We start from the raw sequence: 23928 nt of genomic DNA on the forward strand, positions 1-23928 counted from the left end.
TGAACGGACTATCCAGACCCTGGAGGATATGTTGCGTGCATGCGTCTTAGATTTCGGAAAGAGTTGGGAACCCCACTTACCCTTGGTAGAGTTTTCGTATAATAACAGCTACCACGCAAGTATTAAGGCAGCACCGTTTGAAGCGCTGTACGGACGGAAGTGTCGATCACCACTCTGCTGGGCAGAGGTGGGTGATAGCCAAATCACTGGTCCGGAACTGGTACTCGAAACCTCGGAAAAGATCGTTCAAATCCGAAATCGCATGGCAGCAGCACGAGATCGCCAAAAGAGTTACGCCGACAAGCGCCGAAAACCTCTCGAATTTAAAGTGAACGATCGGGTGTTACTCAAAGTCTCACCTTGGAAAGGTGTAGTTCGCTTTGGTAAGCGAAACAAACTCAACCCACGGTATGTTGGTCCGTACCGGATAACTGAGCGCATTGGTCCGGTGGCGTACCGACTGGACCTACCAACAGAACTCAGTGGCGTACACGATGTATTCCACGTATCAAATTTGAAGAAATGCCTATCTGATGAAACCCAAGTAGTCCCTTTGGAGGAACTGCAAGTTGATGAACAGTTACGGTTCATTGAGGAACCAGTCGAAGTTTTGGATTGGGAAACCAAAACACTCAAACACAGCAAAATTCCAATCGTTAAGGTTCGTTGGAACTCGAGACGTGGACCGGAGTTCACGTGGGAACGCGAGGATCAAATGATGAAAAAGTATCCCCACCTTTTTGAAGGGCTAACCAAACACCGAAAACCGCGAAACCCGGCAAACCGTCAAACATCACCGGAGGTATGAATTAAATTTCGGGACGAAATTTCTTTTTACTAGGGGATGATATGACAAACTGAAATTTTTCTTCTTACTCTTTCAGACTCTCATCACGACTTGACTCAAATTTTCGGGACGAAAATTCTTTAACAAGGGAATGATGTGACAATCGTCAATTCCAGGTTAACTCCGTTAACTCAACTCCGTCAATTCAAACTTTAAGATCGTTGAATCTATAACGCACACTTCATTACATTTAAACTAGGGTTTAAATGACGCTTAACACTCACTACATGGGTAGTCTTTCGGGATTTGCACCGAAACGCAAACGAGTTGACGCAAACGATTGATAAATAAACGACAAACGTAAAAACAATAATTATATGATTATTATGTGTTAGGATTATGTGCTATGTGATAATACTATGGTCATGTTAACTTATTGTCCAAGTATGATGGAATGTTCTAGAAAAACAACACTTGGAAAGAAGAGGGACTAGAATGTAACTTGATTATTTATAAATATAACTTAAACACTAAACCCTAACTATTTTCCCTAACCCTACAACTTCCGATCGGAAGTCTCTTGTTCCCTCTCCACGGCTGCCGTCCACAAAGATCACACACACACACATCAATCAAGAGATTAATCCAAGAACTAGGTGCTAGGAAGGTATACTTGATCATCCCTTACCTCCTTGTTGTGTAATTTTGATGTTTAATGGGTTGTATGTAAACCCTAAGTAGGCCGATTATATGTATGTATGTGATCAATATGATTCTTGTTAGTTGCATAATAGATTGATAACTAGATTGATGTTGTTGCATGATTCATAGTTGTCTTTGATTTGGATTAGATCACAAACCCTAATCTTGTATGTATGGTGTGATTTATATGCATGGATAGTAGTTATGGTGTCTAGAGGGTTATATGGATGCATGATAGTTCATAGATTGTTATGATGTTGAGTTTTGATGTGAACAGATTCTGGACAGAATATATATACGATGTTTAACTGACTGTAACGAAGTGTAAACGTGAAAATTGATTGAGATTGTGGGTACTGCAGTAAACTAGGTTGAGTCTAGTTTCTATAAAGTATAAATTCGTAATTTTTGGATAAGTGGAAGTATACTTTTATGATTTTACAAAAACGTGATGCAAAGCTGAGCTGTTAGACCTGCTGTTAGGTTATATTGTAAATTCTATATCTCATGAACTACGAGGCCAATTGGGTTGGTTCCACTTCTGGAAGTTGACTCACTGAGTTAGGAACCAAACCCAAGTGGTCTTGCATTTATTGGATTTTTCTTTTACCGGGAATTGCAAATAACATTCTGTTGTGCATGAATCTGACTGATATGAGTTTACTGTAGTGTTTTGATCATTATGAGAAATCTATATGGAATAAAAATAATATAAAATATGTTCTGGAAACCTAAGACATGTATGTTTCAGTGGTGATTTTTGGTGAATTAATTGAGATGATATGATCGGTGAAATAGTACAATCTTTCAAGTAGAAATTCTGTCACAATGAAACTAGCTGCTGAGTTGTGTAGGAATGCATGAAATATGATAGTTTTTATATAATTGTTGTATTTTGACCAAAATACCCTTGCGGGGAATAGTTGCTAGTTTGATTGCCATGAATTGACCAAATTGCCCTTATGGGGAATAATGGTTAGTCTTTGTTTGTTGACCAAAATGCCCTTACGGGAATAATTGCTTGTAAGTATGTTATTAATACATGACACGAAAGTAATTGCTCACTCGTGTATCGTATCACAATTGTACTTGTTTAAATCACACACGGTTCACAAACGAAACACGAAACATGATACGTGCATAGGTATTATGTGCCGAGTCTAGAGACTCGTTAAACGTTCCGATACTTAGAAAATCTCTTTGTTATTTTAGAACGCTAGAGAGTTTTCTACGACGCGCATCACTCGGTGATCTAATTTGGAATATTCTTCGCAAACAGTGAGTTCACTTACCCCGCTCTTTGAACTGTTTTCAAACGTTTTTCACTTGGGGGAGATAACATACTCCGATAAACGCATTTTTGAGATAAACACATATTTAAGATTTTGTTATAAATTATATATATCACTTGTAGAGGCTAAGCGGCACGTAACCCTTGAAGTCCCACGCATCGAACCGGTTAATATTTGGAATAGCGAGTCACTGTTGAGTAGTACTACTGGGTTTGACAAACCCCACCCGACGCTAAGCTCAACTGGAGGTTGAGTGGGTGTAATTTTGGCTAACACTTACCATGGTCTGGGTTGACCTGGTGACGGGCACTTGATAAACAGTCAGCTTCGGTCTCGAACCACTTAGTAATACTTGTTGTATAGATTAGCTACCTATCGATATATAATTTGACATAACATTATCTGGTAACACTTAAACGCTGTAACGTGGTTACACACTTAAACGCTGTAACGTGGTTACACACTTAAACGCTGTAACGTGGTTACACACTTAAACGCCGTAACGTGGTTACGCAAAACATTTAAACGCCGTAACGTGGTTACGCAAAACTTTTAAACGCCGTAACATGGTTACGCAAAACACTTAACGAAAACGCTGAACTCAAACGCTAAACGATTTATCTTATATAACTTGTGAACTCACCAACCTCGTGTTGACCCCTTTTAGTATGTTATTCTCAGGTAGCCGAGGCGGGCGCGCGGTTTAGGAGCATGCATTAATGAAAACACTTTTATTCTGCAAACTTAATTTTAACAGTTACATTTGGTTTTAAGTCGTCCTGCGTGACGCAACTTTTGAATTAAGGTTTTACGCTTCCGCATTTACTTTCATTTAAACGTTTTTCTTTGGTTTGGTTATAACTAATGAATCCGATCCTGCCAGTTCACACCCTCTGACGGTAAAACTCCGTTAGTGGATTTTGAGGGTGTGACAATGTGTGTTTAAATGTCGGTTATGTGTATTCCAGTGTGCGGAGTCGGTTACCATCGACAAGGCCGGCTATGAGGTAGGGCTGGGTGGTCGATCGACGCCAGCCCGACACCTCGATAGGCTCGATTATTTTAAAAAAATTATATATATATTTTTTTGAAAAAAAAAATATATTCTTATTGTTTAAACCCAATTACTCAACTATCAAATTTTTTCGCCTTCGGCCCAAATTTTTTTTACGATTCTCAGAGACGGCTTTGCTAACCTTGGCCGGGAAAACACGTGTCCAACCCAACGTAACACACATTATATGGTTGTGGTACATGGTTAACCCAGCTCAGCGTGTCAATTACACAAGTTTAATGTTGGTTACATGCACGAAGTTAGTTACGCTTGTTTAATGGTTATTATGCTCGTTCGGGCTTCATTTACGTGTGCAAAGCTGGTTACACGGACCATAACAGGAAACACGCGTTGGTCGTCACGCAACACATGTAACTCAACCATTATGTGCTTAACACAACGTTTGACATGTAACTCGGTTCTAGCACTCGCGGCATCTCATTTATACATGTTTAATACTTTACGAAAACCACATGGACTATCTTTGTAATTAACTCTTTTTTAAATAATTAACTCATCAACTTTATCAAAAGGTATATATCACTCAAATATGTGTATTAACTGAGTGTTACTGTTTCTATATGCAAATTCTTCAAAATTTCGAATATACTTTATTTTTGTGAATCATTAAAAATATCTACGAATATATACCCTTTCGATGATATACTTAATAAAAAATTCAGATTCTAAGAAAAGTTTATATACCGAAAAAATGTGACACACGGTATGAAAATTTAAAGGAAAAGTGGTTTTAACATCATAATTATTCATTATTGACAAATAACAGTTTCAACTAAATATACGGCTGACAACAGTCTCATATTTTAACATATTTGTTACCGACAGCCTGCTGTGAGTAATAGAATCCTAACACTGTTAGTTGCAGGATGACGGAAAACTCACATGTTTTGTCGGAAAAAAACAATATCTAATTTCATTCACTCCCCAACTTTCGTCTCTCAGTGTCAATGCATGTGGGCGTAAAACCCTTTACAATAAGGCTTTAAGATCGTATGAGAAATTTGATAAAATTATGTTTTAACTTTTAAGTTTGTAGGAACCTTAGTGCTCATTTAGCCTAAATGCATGTTAAATATATAAATGACATAATAAACCTACATTAAAATGGACTAAACTAAACCACCCAAAACTCTCATTTACCCAACAGTGGCAACTGCGCGCATGCCACAACAATTGAATAGCAACTGAAAAAGGTGGCTTTCAAGCGGTTTATCAAGTTTGCTTTGACAGTGCACCATCAAAACGTCATATTACGCATGATATAGAGAAAAGGTGGAAAGTAGCCGTTTTGGACACTGTGTTGATTCATTGTAAAGCTTTGATTATCTCAATTCTTTCATATTTTCTCATTAATCTTAGCTTCGTTTTAAACATAATTTGGTTCGTTGCAAAAGCTCTTACATAATTAATAGAATGTAAAATCAGAATATAACACACACACGTATGTATATATATGTATAATTTGTTTTTGAAAGACAACTTTATAAAAATCACAAAACCGGTTAGCTAGAAGCTAAACCGGGTCAAAACAAAAACGTTTACATGTTAAGGAGATGCTAAAAAAATCACAACTTTACTAGTTTTTTTTTTAATTACATTTACAATAAGATTCAACTAAGAGCATTCACATTCCGTTCTCCATCCCCATCTCTATAATTACACTACAAAACACTACATTTCTCTTTCCTGTTTAATTAAATAATACTTTTATCATTACAGTTTTCTCTCTCCCCTACTCACAACCAATCCAACAAATATTAAAAAATAAATAGGGGCAAACAATGTTCCCTAAATGTTTCCCCAAATTTACAAAAAATCACCACATTTCTCTCTCCACTCTATAATTTACACTCACAATCATTCAAAACTCATCCCTATAATTTACCAATCCCCTCACATAATTATGGGGGATGGGATGGGAATGCTCTAATGAATCTATGCATGGGTAGGGAAGATCAACGAAACCGGTTCTTGGAACCGAACCGGTGGACCCGAACCGGACCCGAATGGGTTCCTACCTGATTTTTGTAGGAACCGGACCCTATCTGATTCAACCCGATGATCCGTGACCGGTTCTTGCATTTCTGAGTGGGGGCGGGTAGGAACCGGAACCGAACCGGAACCGGTTCTGGAACCGAACCATCCGGAACCGGTTCCTAACCGGTTCTAGCCGTTGGATCGAATATAGCCGTTGGAAATCGTTTTTTTGGCCGTTTTTTGACCGTTGGGGTCAAAAATAGCCGTTTTTTGGCTCCCACAAGCACCCCACCACTAGTATAAATAGGTATATGGTGTCATGGGTTCATCACAACACTCAAAACGCAAACCCGAACGCAAAAAAATACAAAAAAACGCTATTACAACGTTTTGAGTTCTCTAATCTTTTGTTTTCTCTTCTTCTATATTCATATTTGTTGTTATGGCTGCCTCACAATCATCGGTTGGTCAAGGTTCCAACGCCGAACCAAGTTTCGTTCGTATTGTACCTCATAATCGTAATCAAGAGATTTGGTGCAATTGGGATTTGGTTGAATTGAGTGACCATTCATTGAAGGCTCGGTGCAAGTTTTGTGGGATTTATTTAAACCCACTTTCGAATTCAAATTTGAAGAAACACATCGAAAAACCGTATTGCAAGGCGTTGAAAAAGAACGTCGATTCGCAACAAACACAAATGGATAGTGAAGGCGGAATATTTACATACCAAATTGATCGAGTTCAAGATCGTATGGCGAAGTTTGTGATTCAAGAAGTTTTGCCGTTTAGCCACTTCGACAACCCTCGCTTAACCGCCATGATTCGAGATACGCTTCAACCACAATACACTCACGTAAGTCGTCATACTCTTAAACGTTATTGTTTAAAATTGTGGAAGAAGGCCAAAGAGGTACTAATTGCATATTTTGAAAATATAAATACGGGAATAAACTTAACTAGTGATGTTTGGTCGGCTCCACATGGTCTACCCGAATCTTATCTTTGTGTCACCGCTCATTGGGTAGACCCGTCATCGTAGGAAATGATGAAACGCACCATTGCTTTCGAACTCTTTGAGTATCCACATACGGGAGATAATTTGTTTGAAATTTTAGATTATGTTATAAAAACTTATAAACTAGAAAATAAAATATTTTCAATGGCATTTGATAACGCGTCGAATAATACATCGGCGGTTGATAAATTAAAATTAAAATATACGCCGATTTGCAATGGTGTATTTTTTCACTCAAGGTGTGTTGCACATATCATTAATTTAATCGTGCAAGACGGACTTGCTTCGGATGAGGTTACATCGGTTATAAACGATTTTAGGCTAATGATACATGAAGTTTTTAAGAAAAGTAAAAAAAGACAAATGGAATATAGAAAATTTTGTAAAGATACGGGAAGAAAAGCTTTGGGAGCTAATTGGGATGTACCTCATCGATGGAATTCCACTTGCATAATGTTTCAAAGTGCTTTGAAACAAAGAGAAACTTTACAAATGTTTCATTCTAGTCTTGCCGAGAATGATTTGGCAATCCCCTTTTCAAATGAGAAATGGGAAATTATCAATGACTTATCGACTTTTCTTGAAGTTTTTAAAACATCAACTACGAAACTATCGGGAACGTATTATCCGACAAGTCCCTTGGTTCTTTCGGAGTTATTTTTAATCGTTAACAATCTTAAAGAATTTGAAAATAAAAGTCCAATGTTTTCAAACATCATATTACCAATGAAGTTTAAATTAAAAAAATACTTTCTTGAATTGCCACCGGTTTTTACTTGCGCCGCCGCTTTAAACCCAATGTTAAATGTTACGGGGGTTGAATGTGTGATAGACGAAATTTTTTCAGCCTTAGATATGCATGAAGTTAACCCAAACTTTTCAACAGAGGCAAAAAATGATTTTAACTTGAATTTTAAATTTATGTATGACTTTTATTTAAATAAATATGGGTCAAACATACGCATGCCTATGCCGGGGAGGTCTTCATCAAGTTCAAGTGCTACTAGAGTACGAGATCCCATGATTAGCCTTATGAACACCGTTCGCAACGTAACGGCTAAAAAACAAAGGGGGTAACACCCCTTCAAGCGAACTAGGAAAGTATAGTGCAAATGATTACTCTACCGGTTTATCCGAAGAGGAATATGGCACTTTTGATGTTTTGGCTTGGTGGAAGGTAAAGGAAACCGAGTTTCCGATTCTTGCCACCATGGCCCGTGATTTACTAACCGTCCAAGCTTCTACGGTAGCTTCGGAATCCGCTTTTTCTCTTAGTGGCAGGGTAATATCGGTGAGAAGAACAAGACTAAATTCGGAGTCGGTGGAGATGTGCATTTGCTTAAAGGATCACTTGGACTCAATCGATCGTATTCAACACGTAACCACTCTCGAAGATGAAACACCACTTGATGTTCGAGTGCACGACGAACAAGAAGGCATTTCTACAAGTAATTCTGAGGAAGAAGTCGCCGCTCAATAATTACGACGAACAAGAAGGCTTTTCTAGAAATAATATGTCACAACTTTATATTTATAAGTTTAATGTTTTGTTAGTTTGTTTTTGAAGATTTTAAAACATGTAACCTTTTTTTTTTGAACTTCTTAAAGTAAATAAAATGAATTTTATGTTAATTGTTTTGTTTATTTTTCATGCTATACAAATACGAATCGTAGTTTAGAATCCAAATCGCAAACGAAAAACGAAAAAAAAAAAAATTTTAACACTGTAACCGGTTGGAACCGGTTACGGTACAGGAACCGGTTTAGGAACCGGTAAGAACCGGTTAGATAGGTTAGGGGTCCGAGGGTGGGAGAACCGGTTCGGTTCCCTAACCGGTTCGAGCCTGGAACCGGTTTAAAAGGGGGTTTTGAATATAGGAACCGGTTAGGAACCGGTTCCGGTTCCTAGTCACAAACCGTTTTGAACATGCCTATGCATGGGTGCATTTAATTTCTCCAAGAAGATAATATTTAAATGTTACTTTTGTAAGTGTGTTCAAGAAGCTTGGCTTTAATAACTTATACTAAATAGAATCATAGTTTAAGGTGAATGAATCAAATTGAATGAAGATATTGGTATGATTAAGAAAATAGAAGTCATTTGCCAAAAAAGACGTGTCAAAAAGTTTAGTTGATGAAATAAAGGAGTTGATCTAGTAGAGAATAGTAAAGTTTAATGTCTTTTGACGCTAGACCCACGTCTACCACTACCATTTGTTTAAACAATTTCTCATTGTTAAAGAGCTATTTAATCTTCTTGATCATTTTTTTTAATTAGATATATTGGGCTTTATTAATTTCAACTATCAATCAATTTTAGATCGTTGTCGATGTCAACTAATGAATTGACTGATAACGATCCCATCTTTTATCATATTTGTTCCCAACTGTCTGCGGTTAACAGAATACTAACGCCGTTAGTTTCAAGTCATCGAAAAATGCTTTTGGCCGGAAAGTCACATTTTTTTGCCGGGAAACTCAACCTGAACACAACCATCAACTAGCTCACCACCAACCAACCACCACCACTTGAGGAACCAATCGATTCCGACGATGATTCTAGGGTTCTGGCGACCTCAATAATTGGGCCTTTTACTAGAAAATGATTTCCCAAGGTCGATCTAATCTAAGGTTACAAAGAAGTTTGTGACGAAAATATTGAGTTTTCCGGCAAAAAAACGTTTTTCCAGCGACATGCACTAACGGCGTTAGCATTCTGTTAACTGCAGACCGTTGGGAACAAATATGATAAAAGGTGGGCTCGTTATCAGCCAATTCGTTAGTTGGGACCGACATCAGTATAAGATAATAGTTGAGATTAATAAAACCAACACACATTTTTTTTATATTGTGTATTATATACTTTCGTAATCATAGTAAAAAAACATGTCAGGTCAGAATATGATGTATTATAGTGTATACTGTGTATTGAGTGCATGCAATCGATATATAAATCTCTTTAGATTCTAATAATGTGTTCACTGGTGAATACACTATACATGTTTTGTTATTACGTGAACTAATAAAATGTTACAACAATAACACAATGTATTTACTAGTATAGTTTATATTAATTATGAAAATGACAATATAGTTTACTGTTTCTACTTGAATTTACCTTTTACCTATATTCGCATAAACATTTTATACAAATCCGGTTTAAAATAGAGAATTGCGAGAATTCGATAAATCCATTAATATAACTTATTTTTTGCATTTCAATCTTGACCTCTAGCACATTTGATCAGACTACTTTATAAGATATATATAAAACATATCATTATAGCTTATATGATTGTCGAATCACGAAATGAATCTTACCTGATCCATGACGATGTTTCCACGGATTTTCGAGATGAACGAACCACGTCTTGATCTTCTTCTTCTTCTGTGGCTGCGCCGGCGACCTGCAATGTCGAGACCTGCAATGGTTTCGGGGGTGTGGAGGCGACTGCTAAGATAACCTGAGGATTTCTTGTTCACAGACACAAAAAGTGGTGGTGGCTCTTACTGAGCATGACCCATGATAAGGAGGTGGAGACCTCCTTATATAGAGTCTCATGGCCACCATCATGGTACCCTAATGGGCCTAGCCCAGTTAGGGTTACCTCCACAAACCTCCCTCGGCCCAATAACATTGTATTAGTCCATGCGATAAAATAGGCCAAACATAATAGATTTAGGGTCGTAGAACCGGGTTTTAGTACCATACCCCTACAAGCCCCCCCAAGTCCAGTGTTGCTCCTGGGCGCGCAAGCGTCTAGGTGGAGCGCTGGACTTTATAAGGTGTGAGGCGGTTTTTTCCCCTTTTCTTTGGCCTTGTCTTTATTGTCTGAGTTTTGAGAGGCTTTCTTCATGACGGTGACATGTTGTAATAAAAGCCTGCGCGCGAGGCGACTTACGAGCTATAATAATAATGAAGCTCGCGCGTGAGGCGACTTACGAGCTAAAATAATAATAATGCCTGCGCGCGAGAGGCGTCTTACGAGCTGTAGCATAATAAAGCCTGCGCGTGAGGCGTCTTACGAGCTAAGAATAATAATTGAGCTGGCGCGTGAGGCGACTTACGAACTGTGAAAGTAATAAAGCTTGCGCGCGAGAGGCGTCTTATGAGCTATAAGAATAATAATTGAGCTGGCACGTGAGAGCCTGCGCGCATGGCGACTTACGAGCTGTAATAATAAAGAAGCTGGCGCGCGAGGCGTCTTACGAGCTGTAATAATAAAGAAGCTGGCGCGCGAGGCGACTTACGAGCTTGTAGAATAATGAAGCTGGCACGTGAGGCGGCTTACAAGCTGTAAAATAATAAAGAAACTGGCGCGCGAGGCGACTTACGAGCTTGTAGAATAATGAAGCTGGCGCGTGAGGCGACTTACGAGCTGTAAAATAATAAAGAAGCTGGCGCGCGAGGCGACTTACGAGCTATAATAATAGAGCCTGCGCGAGAGGCGACTTACGAGCTAAGAATGATAAAGCCTGCGCGCGAGAGGCGTCTTACGAGCTGAGAATAATAAAAGCTTGCGCGCGAGAGGCGTCTTACGAGCTTTGAGAATAATAATGCCTGCGCGCGAGGCGTCTTATGAGCTGTAAGAATAATAACAGCTTGCGCGCGAGGCGTCTTATGAGCTGTGAATAATGAAGCCAGCGCGTGAGGCGACTTACGGGCCGTAAGAATAATAACAGCTTGCGCGCGAGGCGTCTTATGAGCTGTGTGAATAATAAAGGCCTGCGCGTGAGGCGACTTACGGGCCGTAAGAATAATAACAGCTTGCGCGCGAGGCGTCTTATGAGCTGTGTGAATAATAAAAGCCAGCGCGTGAGGCGACTTACGGGCTGTAAGAATAATAACAGCTTGCGCGCGAAGCGTTTTATGAGCTGTGAATAAAAAAGGCCTGCGCGTGAGGCGACTTACGGGCCGTAAGAATAATAACAGCTTGCGCGCGAGGCGTCTTATGAGCTGTGTGAATAATAAAAGCCAGCGCGTGAGGCGACTTACGGGCTGTAAGAATAATAACAGCTTGCGCGCGAAGCGTCTTATGAGCTGTGAATAATAAAGCCAGCGCGTGAGGCGACTTACGGGCTGTAAGAATAATAACTTCTTGCGCGCGAGGCGTCTTATGAGCCGTAATAATAGTGGAGCTTGCGCGTGAGGCGGCTTACGAGCTACTTTATGTCACGCGCCACGTGCAGATGTTGCATGCACGTGCGCGTAGACTTTTGGTTTTGTGTTATGCGCCACGCGCAGATGTTGCGTGCGCGTGCGTGTAGACTGTGACATGTGCGAGCATGTGATGCGTAGGCATGTGTAATATGCGTGAGCATATGTGACTCGTGAACATATGGTATGAGGATTCCCAACCCCTAAGTTTGGCGCGTAGCCATATGGGATATTATGGGGATTCCCAACCTTGAAGTTCGGCGCGTAGCCATATGGGATATTAGGAGGATTCCCAACCTTGGCGCGTAGCCATATGGGATATTAGGAGGATTCGCAACCTTGGCGCGTAGCCATATGGGATATTATGAGGATTCCCAACCTTGAAGTTTGGCGCGTAGCCATATGGGATATTAGGAGGATTCCCAACCTTGGCGCGTAGCCGTATGGGATATTAGGAGGATTCCCAACCTTGAAGTTTTGGCGCGTAGACTGATGCGCGCATGCACGGCGATAGAGTGGTGACTCGCAAGTGCGTGTGCATGGCGAAGGTCTCTTGCGCAAAACCCAGATGGTGGTTTCCGCGGCGGCACATGCACGGCTGCGGAGTGAGAACCCCGGGGCGTGCGTACATGGCGGCGGAAGTCTAGTAACTTCGGGATCTGCAATTTAAGAGTCAGATCTGCAACTTTAGACCTAAAATCCAGGTCTGTAATCTAGACCTGGATCTGTAAATCAGATCTGGACAGATCTGAAGATTCGGAGCAGATTTAAAACCATCACAGATTCGGAGATCCTGAATCACAGATTCACAGATTCGGAGATCTGATCATTTGAATCACGGATTTTCCTTCTTGCCCAGATCTGGAAGCCTCTTTTTAGATCTATGGATCTTTTTGAGCTTTAAATAGAACAAGCTTTGAAGCCTTTTTCTGTAAACTTCCAGATCTGCGTTTTTCTTGGGAGAGATCTGACAGCCGAGATGAAGATCGAAGGGCAGTTCGTTGCCGTCCCACGGATGGCGCCAATGTCGAATCACGAAATGAATCTTACCTGATCCATGACGATGTTTCCACGGATTTTCGAGATGAACGAACCACGTCTTGATCTTCTTCTTCTTCTGTGGCTGCGCCGGCGACCTGCAATGTCGAGACCTGCAATGGTTTCGGGGGTGTGGAGGCGACTGCTAAGATATCCTGAGGATTTCTTGTTCACAGACACAAAAAGTGGTGGTGGCTCTTACTGAGCATGACCCATGATAAGGAGGTGGAGACCTCCTTATATAGAGTCTCATGGCCACCATCATGGTACCCTAATGGGCCTAGCCCAGTTAGGGTTACCTCCACAAAACCCCCTCGGCCCAATAACATTGTATTAGTCCATGCGATAAAATAGGCCAAACATAATAGATTTAGGGTCGTAGAACCGGGTTTTAGTACCATACCCCTACAATGATATTTGCATAGACACATAGTTTAGATTTATGATACATTAATATATACAGAATAAAATTTACTCTCTAAAGCCAACCCTTTTTCCATGCATGTCTTGCTTTATTGCACTTGCAGTTGAGAGTGATTCATTGACACGATGGACTACTTGCTACCTCTTTGTTCTTACATTTTTTCCGCAGCGTAAGATTATAAAACCGTGAATATCTTATTGATTAAGGTTGTCTTAAAGTATATAGAAATTTTAAGTTGACTCTTGAAACCTGATTTTTTTCCGTATTAGGTGGCTTTACAAAATTAAAAGTGGTTTTAGGTGACTGACAAGATTTTTAAGTGCTTTTAGGTAACTTGCTATATAAGATAATGACACATCAACTAATTTTTCAAATGTCAGTCCAAATTATCCAATTGTGACATGTGGAATCCTAGTGGATTACGCAAACCGCCATTTTAGGACGATGACACGGATTCAAGTTGGATGATAATCTGGTATTTGAGATAATAAATTATCTAAAAGCACTTTAAAGTTCAGTTAGGCACCTAAAATCTTTTTTTTAAAAAGACCCACCTATTCAGCACAAAAATCAAAACCAGATAATAATATAGTCCAATACTCCCTTACAAAGAAACTGGAAAAACAATTTTTAAAAATGAAACATAAAAAAGAACAACTACAATAATAACAAACTAGTCTCGATCTCAGTTCTTGAAAGGGTTGGTTCAAAATTTTATCAAAAAATTCACAAGCTGCTCGATTCCGCTAAAAGAAATAATCTCAATATTCTTCAAGGTAGTGATCCTGAAGTACTGTATGTCAACGGCATTCCTCGGTTTTGGTTCATTGTCTCTGGAAGTATAAACACGGTATCTCAGAGAAACAGAAAGATAAAAGAAAAAAAGAAACAAATTGACGCCGGGCAACCATGGTCATGCAACGGTGTGTCGAACTGAAGGCCGGTGACCGAGAAAAAGTTCCAATATGTTCTTGTTCTTGTTGTCTGAAACATCAAAATATCATTCAAGATTCACACACGTTCTCATGGTGTCATCAATCATATTATTCCTATAGAACATGATTCTTGTAATTCTTTTCATATGTACATAAACAGTTATGTTATCAACCATTTATTACATTAAGAAATATATGTTACAAAGGAACAAATTCCTTCTGCGTCATTATTACACATAAAGTAAATTACGCATGAAGAAAAATAATTACGTATGAGGTATTAAATAATAACTCATTAAGAACATACACCAACCTATATTTTTCATTTATTTACAATTACGTTGATATCACGTTTTTGTTTTATATCAAGGGTCAGCTTTGTACGATACTTAGTATTTATACATTACTCATCCCCTATATAATTGGAATATTTGCTGATCAAAAAAATATATACATAATTGGAATATTTATCATAAATTTAATGGATATAACCAGTGTTATAAAAATCCCGCTAGGTGTCGATTAATCGCTAGTCCCACCCCACCGATTAATTTTGGGTTAATCAGCCAATTAATCGGTCAATGGTCAAATCCGACCAATATCAAGATCAATCAGCTTTTTCTGAAAAGGTTCTGGCCAAAATCGACGGTTTTCAGCGAGATTCCAACTAATTTCCGGCCAAAATGTGTTTGTGTGTATATACAAAACTAAGAATTTTATATATAAAAATGTGTGCGTGTGTATATAAGACTGAAAATTATACATTAAAGATTGTTCCGACTAATCTCGACTAATCCAGACTAGTAACTAGCGATTTTTACAACACTGGATATAACAAACTAAAGTCAGTTAAACTTAGTCGAACTGAAACAAAATAAATTAAAACACGGTCGACACACGGTGTGGGAAGAAGCATCTTTGAGTCGGACTACTCCACTTTCATATCGATTTTCCATCATCATTTATTCTCATTGTCTCAGAATATATTTAACCATTATTATTATCCACTATTAATATTCTTTCTAATTATTTTCATTTTACAAAACCACATTATTGTTATTATCTTAAAATCATTATTTATCAAATAATAATACTCATATTTAAATTCAAGATTTTTGTATGTCAAAACTCAAAAGTTCTCGACCAAAATTCCTAAGGAATATTATTACTCAAGTATGAATCTCTTTAAAGGTATCAAGATGAGTAAGTTAAAAGGATTCGATAGACTGAATTCAAGAAGCAATCTTGTTAACATCAGTAAATATTTAGAATACAAAAGGTAAGGTAAATAGTTAAACACAACTGGCCACTGTGCTTAGCAATTTACAATTACTTATGATATCCTGAACCATTGACTGAATACATCATCCAAAGATGTGAGTTAACAAACAAATCATAAATTACAACCTTTCGAGAAGTACACGTTAAGCCAATCATCAGATTAGAAAAAGTCTGATAGCAAACCAATGAGCAAGGAATCAACCACAACAAATCTCGAGGACGAGATTCATTCCAAGGTGGGGAGGATGAAATATCCTCAAAATTTCAATCCAAATATGACAAGTTAATAGAAGAAAGGGGATTAAAAATGAAAAATTTTGATTTATTAACCCATCGCGATACGCGACAGACATAGTCAAGGAGACATCGTGATAGGAACGTCACAGAAACCCAAAAAGGGCGGTGTCGCGATACGCTACGGCTCAAGACATTAAGCCATCGCGATAGGCAATGACTAGGATAATAAGAAAGCGACACGTGTACGCCACGTGTCAACACGTGGCAAAGAGTGTCTTAGAAAATGACACGTGTCCGCCACGTGGCAAATGGTGTTTAAGAAAGTGACACGTGTCCGCCACGTGTCAACACGTGGCAGAAGGTGTCTCAGAAGACGACACGTGGCGACACTTCAACTATAAATAAAACGTTTCATGGCTCATTTTCTTCACACTATTCCACTCTCCCTCTAGAAATACTTTCTCTCTCTACCTCGGTTCTCGTGCCCCGACCCGACATTATAATTTCGTAATCCGTACCATATACCGACGACACCTCGAAGTTCGTACCGACAACCCCGACGACCGGCGCACCTCGTTTTGCGTGCTGACCTCGTAACGCGTGACGACCTCGTAAACCGTGCCGACCCGAGACGACCCGACGTCCTGCCTCGAAGTACGTGCAAGACCCGGTGACCTCCAAACGTTGCCTAGATTTGCGTACCGAGGAGTTGTTGATCAAGATTCTCGATATACGTGCAAGCGTAGAAGTGTTGCCAGAGAATCTAGAAAATAATAAGCCAAGCAAGTTAGGGTTTCTGTCAAAATAAAATATTATTATCTCAAGGTTTAGACCCTAGTCAGAGGTATAGCCTAGACCTTGATCAAATTATAACAATCAAATTTCTTTATAAGTAAGAAATACAAAATTATATAAACAAAGGTTATAACTAAAATATAATTTCTTAATGGTTAAGAAATATAAATATTCATATACATGAGAAAGTAGTTAAAATAATATTTCTTTAAAAGTAAGAAAGATAAGTTTTACCTACAAGAAGTATAGTTAAAATTAGTGTTTCTTTATGATTAAGAAACATGATATTTTATATACAAAAGATTATAAATAAATGATCAATCAAGGTTTAAGCTATCAAAACTAGACTAAAGGTCTGTAGCCGGATTAAGAGACGATCCGGGTATTTATATAAACCTATTTTATTATAGGTCAATCATTCAATCATTCATTCATTCACAAAGGTTTTCAAACGAGATCACCATATCATTCACAACAGACAGTCACAGGTGAATACGTTAAACCTTTTTCAGTCAAGATAAACGGGTTGTTTATCTTAAAACAAAGACAATCAAATAAAGATTTATGGGATTACGTGATCCCTATTTTATACAAGATAGAAAATAAAAGCAAACTCAGATCGAGTACACATGTGTCTGGATCCAAACATAATCAATCTAGTCTATCAGTCAAGGCTACGTGGCCGCAGACTAGAGATCATAATAAAAGTTCTCCAATGGGCATCAGTTCTCAAAGGGCGTCAGTTCCCGGAGAACCGTAATTGTGTGTGTATGGCAAGTGGTACAAATCCCAGAAATAAGAGACGTTTCTGCTGAGATTGTTTCATGAAAACTATCTTGTCAGTCAAAGAAATATTTATAAAATGTTTTTAGAGTCAACGATTCACCAGCATATCGCTGACGTATTCCCCCCCCCCCCCCAATATTACAGGAAATAAAGTTAGCACAGGTAGCATGGAATTATAGCCAACTCATGGAGATAGATGCTCGCAAGGTAGAGATGGCTCAATATTTTAAATTATTAAAATATTGCAAACAATATTTAAACAAAGTTTTATAAATAAGACAAATGTTTAAAAATCAAACTCTTGAATATTTATTATTCGAGAAGCTTTATATTAAATCAAATATTTTGTTATATTTTACAAATAAACTAATGTTTTAAAACATAAATTAATATTTTATTATAAACTAAAGACTTCCGCTAAAACTCTGATATATTTTCAAAATAGGTACCAACTATTGGTCACACGCCTAGGCCCTAAGTGAGGGTGTGACAAGTTTCTAACCAGATTAAAAACTAAAATATATATACTCATCTCTTCATAATAAAAAAAAACCACAAACCTTGACGGATAAAAACTTGCAGGGGAATATGGATGACAATAATTGTTTTTTTACATGATGACAATAATTGTATGGCAATAATTTTTTTATTATATATGCTTATCTTGAGACAATTAATATATTAATATATCGGAAGAAATATTAGGAGTAAAATATGGAAATGAGTTTAATGATATACCTGCACAAAATACTAACTGCCCTTTTTACTTTCAAACCATGCAAATTATGCTATAAAAATTACAAGATTGCCACTATTATTCTATACCATTGATTACATATAATCAATGGTTCAGATCTATTTCTCGTATTTCTCGCAATAATCTCATTTCTCTCTTGTACCATCCCCTATATATATATATATATATATATATATATATATATATATATATATATATATATATATATATATATAATAACCAAGTTACATATATGTGTAACAATCAATTTACACATATATAATGATTGAACTACATAAAATATAGAGAAAACTATGATTTGCCTCCTTGTGTAACATCGGCATGCGCACCATTACCCCCTGAAAACTAAACTTCGCGTATCGAACCCATGTGTAATATTGATGGGATCAGTACCCCCAACTGTAAAAATTAGTGGTTAAATGACATAACTACCCCTCCATCTTCATCTTCATCTTCAACATTCAAGAACCCTAAATCCAAACCCAACAATTCATCCATCTTCATCTACCCGAATTCTTCATATTCATCTACCCCAATTATCATAAACATGAATATGACAAACCCATCTTTTATATATTTATCTCCAACCAATTCTTCATCTCCAACCAATTCATCCAAACAATACATACCGAAAATTCATTCAAACAATACTCATCTTTTATATATTTATAACACTCATCTTCTTCCCACTTTACCTGCACCCCGTCACCGCCGCCGTCACCACCATTCCGTCGCCTCACCCTGCTCCCATCGCCACACCACTGCTCCTGTCTGTCGCCACACCACCTCCTCGTCGCCGTGCTCGTAGCTCCACTCCACCTCCCCGTCCCCCCCGTCGTATCTTCTAATCATTCACACACCTTAAATCTTTTTTTTTTAAATAAAATAAAAAATTATTGTATAAAACTCATGTGGTCAGGGGTTTAAATCTGGATGAGGATGATGTTTGGTTTGAATTGAATGTGGTTCGTGTTTGGGTTTGGTGGTTGAAGTTTTCCGGTGGGCGGTGGCAACAAAGGAGGGATGAGAGTCCTGAGGTTGTGAGATGATGATGATGATTGTGACATTTGTCAATTTTTATTCGTATTTGTATTCGTTAACCGACCCGTTGTGTCGTTTCAATAAATTCATTTTGTCGTTTATCATTTAATATTAATTACGATGATTTATAGTTATTACCCGTTCATTGTCTATTTGTTTAATTCAAATAACAAATCTCCGAGCTAGAAAAGTCTATAAAATAGTCAAAGTTTAAATCTATCGGGTATAAAACGTAAACAATCTAAGAATATTATAAATATAACAAGTTTTAATCAATTATGTATAATTATAAAGTTAAAGGGATAAGATTTATAAGTTTAAAAACAATATATAAAATGATTCAAAGATGAGGGGCTTATAGTGTAAATTGGAATTCAAAATATAATATTATAATATTAATAACCCTACCCAGCCGCCTTTACCCCCTTCCCCCTTTCGTTTTTCCGGTACACCGTCTACGACGGCGAGGATCAACTCCGGAAACCATTAAAACATCTCAAAACGCCAATTTTAATCCCATTTTAATGTTATAAACTCGTTGCACCATCATCTTAATGATTAATCAAGCCTCATTACGCGTATTAACACCTCCAACGTTCGGATTCACACCCCAAACAGCCGGATATTATTAAAATCGTAATAACTTGAATTAATCATCCAACGGACCAATTACAACTATAAATAGCACCCTAATCTTCTTCTAAACGTGCTATAAACATAAAATCACACTAACAAACCTCTTAAGATCACCAAATCGTACTTATAAACTCGGTTCCGGCCAACTCGTCGTTCACCCACTTTCCGACACCATCTAAGGTAACTGTTACATGGATTTGATTCATTTTAACCCAACAAAGAAAACCCCTAACTCTAATTTAACAAACATAGAACAGTTTAGAATAATTGAACATCTAGGGTTTTGTGAGGAAGAAGAAGAATTTGATAATCTGTTTTTAAATTACTGTTTCCATCTTTTAACAATAGAAAGTGTTTGGTCCAATGGTTGTGTATGTGTTGTGTGGTCATGGAGACCCGGGTTCGAACCCGGGTCACATCAGATCCTTTTTATTTCTTTTAAAAACCATTTTTATCAATTTTAATAAATCAAATATATATTAATAAATTATTCAAAATAAATAAAATTATTTTTATAGTTAAATAAAAGATGTTTTAATTTCTGTTAGCAATTTCGTTCAAGAACCAACTTTTAAAAACCCAAACCGCTCGTTAAAACTCGTTATATATATATATATATATACTATATATAAAGCATGAGTTATGAAACTCTTAAATTTTAAGAGGTACCAAACTCATTGCTTTATGTACAACACACATTGCATCAAAAATATAGTTATTAGGGGCAATTATGTCTTTACTCACAAGTATTAAGTAAACTAATCTTTCATAATACACTTACAACTTTGGTCCCCCAACTTCACTTGCTTTTTGTTAAATTTAGAAATAGTTACACACATACCCTCTAATTCAAAACCAACTACCTCACGACTTTTTAATGGCCATAACTTTTTCACACTTTTATTTTTTTCAAAAAAATTACACCATAAAAACAAGCATTTTATTCTATTTAATTTAGTATGATATTATTATAGTTTTTTTCTTTTACGAAATTAACATGTTACGTGATTAACATTTAGAACTGACAACATGTTGAGTCGGCGAGCCCGGGTTATTTATAAAACTAGATATGGGTTGGAACGAGCCGATACAAAAAATGGCGAATAAGGTTCGGGTCGGATCAAGTTCGAGTAAAATGGGGTCATGTCAGAATGTTGTCGAGTCGGAACGGTTTTTGGGCCAAAACAAGTTGGTTTAAAAAATCATTTATTTAATATTATTGTATAGTTCAGATTTGCCTCTTGAATTTCGTCATTCGTTACGCATATGTTGTTGTTTACATGTACTGCGGCTGGTAAACGTGTGTCCGGCACCACGTAACGCGCATAGTCCAAACTTGGTAAGCACTCAATCCCAACGTCATGCGCCAGTAATCGACATGAATTACACACATGGTGTTGGTTAAGCATGTTTTAATTTCGGTAACGTGCTTTATGGTCCGGTTACGCGTGCTCAATCTTCGGTTACACGCAATCGGCCTTGCACGAGCTACGCGCTAAATTTGGTCTACGTGCGGACTATCATCAGATGACTTGTGTACCGACAATGAATATGCATTCAATGCCAAGGTGAGCGCGCGCCCCGTCGCATTGCGCGGGCATTTAGCTAGTATATATATATATATATATATATATATATATTGTCGTCGTAATTTTATAAATTCTAAATCAACAAACACTTATACTAATAATCATACCAGTAACGCTAAAATCCCGTAACATTATTATATACAAATTTAGTATAAAACTTATAAGTAATATTATAATAATAATTCATGAAAACTCGTTAACTTAAATATTAATACACTTAAAATGTGTAACAAAATACTTATAAATAAAAATGTATGAACTATAAAACCGACATTTTATTTCAACAAATTAGTTAGTAATTCTTGTGTTTTTATTATTTTAGCTCGTGAGATTTGATCATTCGGTTCCATATAACGCGCTTATTATATTACTTTCAAGTAATCATCCAATCTCAAAGGTGAGTTTCTCACACCCCCTTTTTACCCTTTTTACTATTTTGGGGGGTAGCATATATATCTTATCAACAATTCAATTTCGTTTATTTATTAATACAAACTACAATTCGTTATATGGACTTGTGTGCTTATTTGCTTATTTTCTCAAAGACTACTTGCTCATGGTATCCTCAATAAGTATGATCATACGCCCCCCTATGCACTAAGGACCTCGATGTTATGAGTGGAATAGGGACCCCCGATCCGAGTACATTTGGTTGTTACCGAATGGAAAAGACATTGCTTGCGCTATTACTACACTAAGTTGCATGGAATTGTATAGTTTTTATGTATTTGTATCAAACTTGTGTGGACTCACCAACTATTCAATTAGTTGACTTTATTCTATATATATGCTACAGGTACTTACATTAAAGGATGAAATGACGAAAGACACTAGAAGTTAGGTTATTTCAATAACAAACAAGAAGACGTGTTTTGTTCCTTTTACTTTGTATTTATTTATTTGATAAACTTGTGTACTTGGGAAAAGTATAAATATAACTAACATTTATGTAGAGAGGAAAAGCATGATGATCTTGTAAACATTGTGGATATTTTGTGTGGAAAATTTGTTCTATTCTCTAGATGCATGGGTATATTTTGAAAAGTCGGTACAAGAAAATTTGTGTGGAAATTTTAGCAATTTTTTCTTCCTTATTTGTCTTCATTTGGAGACATGCAACATGGTTTCTTCCTATAAATACCCTCATCATCTCGACCTTCTCTTCACAAAATCAGCAACAAGTATTCTTGAACTTTAGTTTCACAAACATGGCCAAGAATTCAGTTGCTTGTTTTGCATTTCTTCTGTTTCTTTCCGTTCTTGCTATATCGGGTACTTATTCTTAATTACACTCGTTTTGTTCATTATTTCAGTTTTTACTCGTACTTTACTACAATACTACATATACTTAAGCTAACATATAACACACCTACCAGAACGCATAGAAAGAAGCAATATATAAAAAATGATTGATTAGTTTCTTCATGCATAAACTAACTATATGTGTTCTGTTCACCCTAAAACTAACTGTTTACGACCGACACCTCATATCATCCAATATTGTTCAATGCACACAATACGCGTTGATGATGCTTAAGATGCCGGTTTCTCCTTATAAATATATATTTAGTATAATAGTTACAACTTTTATTTATAGAATTTGATTTGCATAACGTATACAGAAATCGGATATGTTGACGGAGCATTATGTGAGAAGGCAAGCCAGACTTGGTCCGGAACTTGTCGCAACACAGGACACTGTGACAAACAGTGTCAGACATGGGAGGGTGCAGCTCATGGAGCTTGTCACGTGCGTGATGGGAAGCACATGTGCTTCTGCTACTTCAACTGCCCTCAAGCCCAGAAGTTGGCCGAGTATAGAGTCACAGCAGAACAACTTGCCAAAGAGAAGGTTGGAGCTAAAAATGTGTCAACAACACCTTGAGTAACAAATATTATATGATTATGAATAAGGAGAAAATGCTCTCTTCTTGCATATTTAGTATTATTTCTATGGTGTATTGTTTGTTGCATTTGATGATTCTATGCAAAATATATGGTGGTATGATAAATTGATAAGTTTACCTTTTAAATAATGTTGGTTTAATTGAAGCTTGTAGACTCACATCTTGTGCGCAAAATTCTACAATTAATCTCTTTTTTGTGAATGTCTAACACAATTTCAATAGTCTCGTAGGATAACGTTCTCAAGTTATTTTTACACAATTGGATTTATATAACACAACAGGATTTATATAATACAAAACTCACCAATCACAACCAAGATCCATAATACAAACAACAAATCCATACTTTCACCAGGTCCATCTAATGGTGCAATCCTTATTCTAAACAAATTATAAACATCATCTAATGGTGTAATCCATTGAAAGTCAAAATTAATGAAGCATTCAGCATTAACCAAGTATTAACCAGCCAATCCTTCACATACATAAGCCCAAA

The 23928-nt window shown here is 37.2% G+C and overlaps 1 pseudogene; it reads left to right on the forward strand.

Annotated features, from left to right (window-relative positions):
• The first annotated feature begins 22733 nt into the window (after window positions 1-22733).
• LOC143594747 (defensin-like protein 19 pseudogene) lies at window positions 22734-23410 on the forward strand (annotated as a pseudogene).
• The last annotated feature ends 518 nt before the right edge of the window (window positions 23411-23928 follow it).

Source organism: Bidens hawaiensis, unplaced genomic scaffold, assembly GCF_021521415.1.
Source record: "Bidens hawaiensis isolate Kalapana, Puna unplaced genomic scaffold, B.hawaiensis_p1.1 tig00044156_1, whole genome shotgun sequence".
NCBI lineage: Eukaryota > Viridiplantae > Streptophyta > Magnoliopsida > Asterales > Asteraceae > Bidens > Bidens hawaiensis.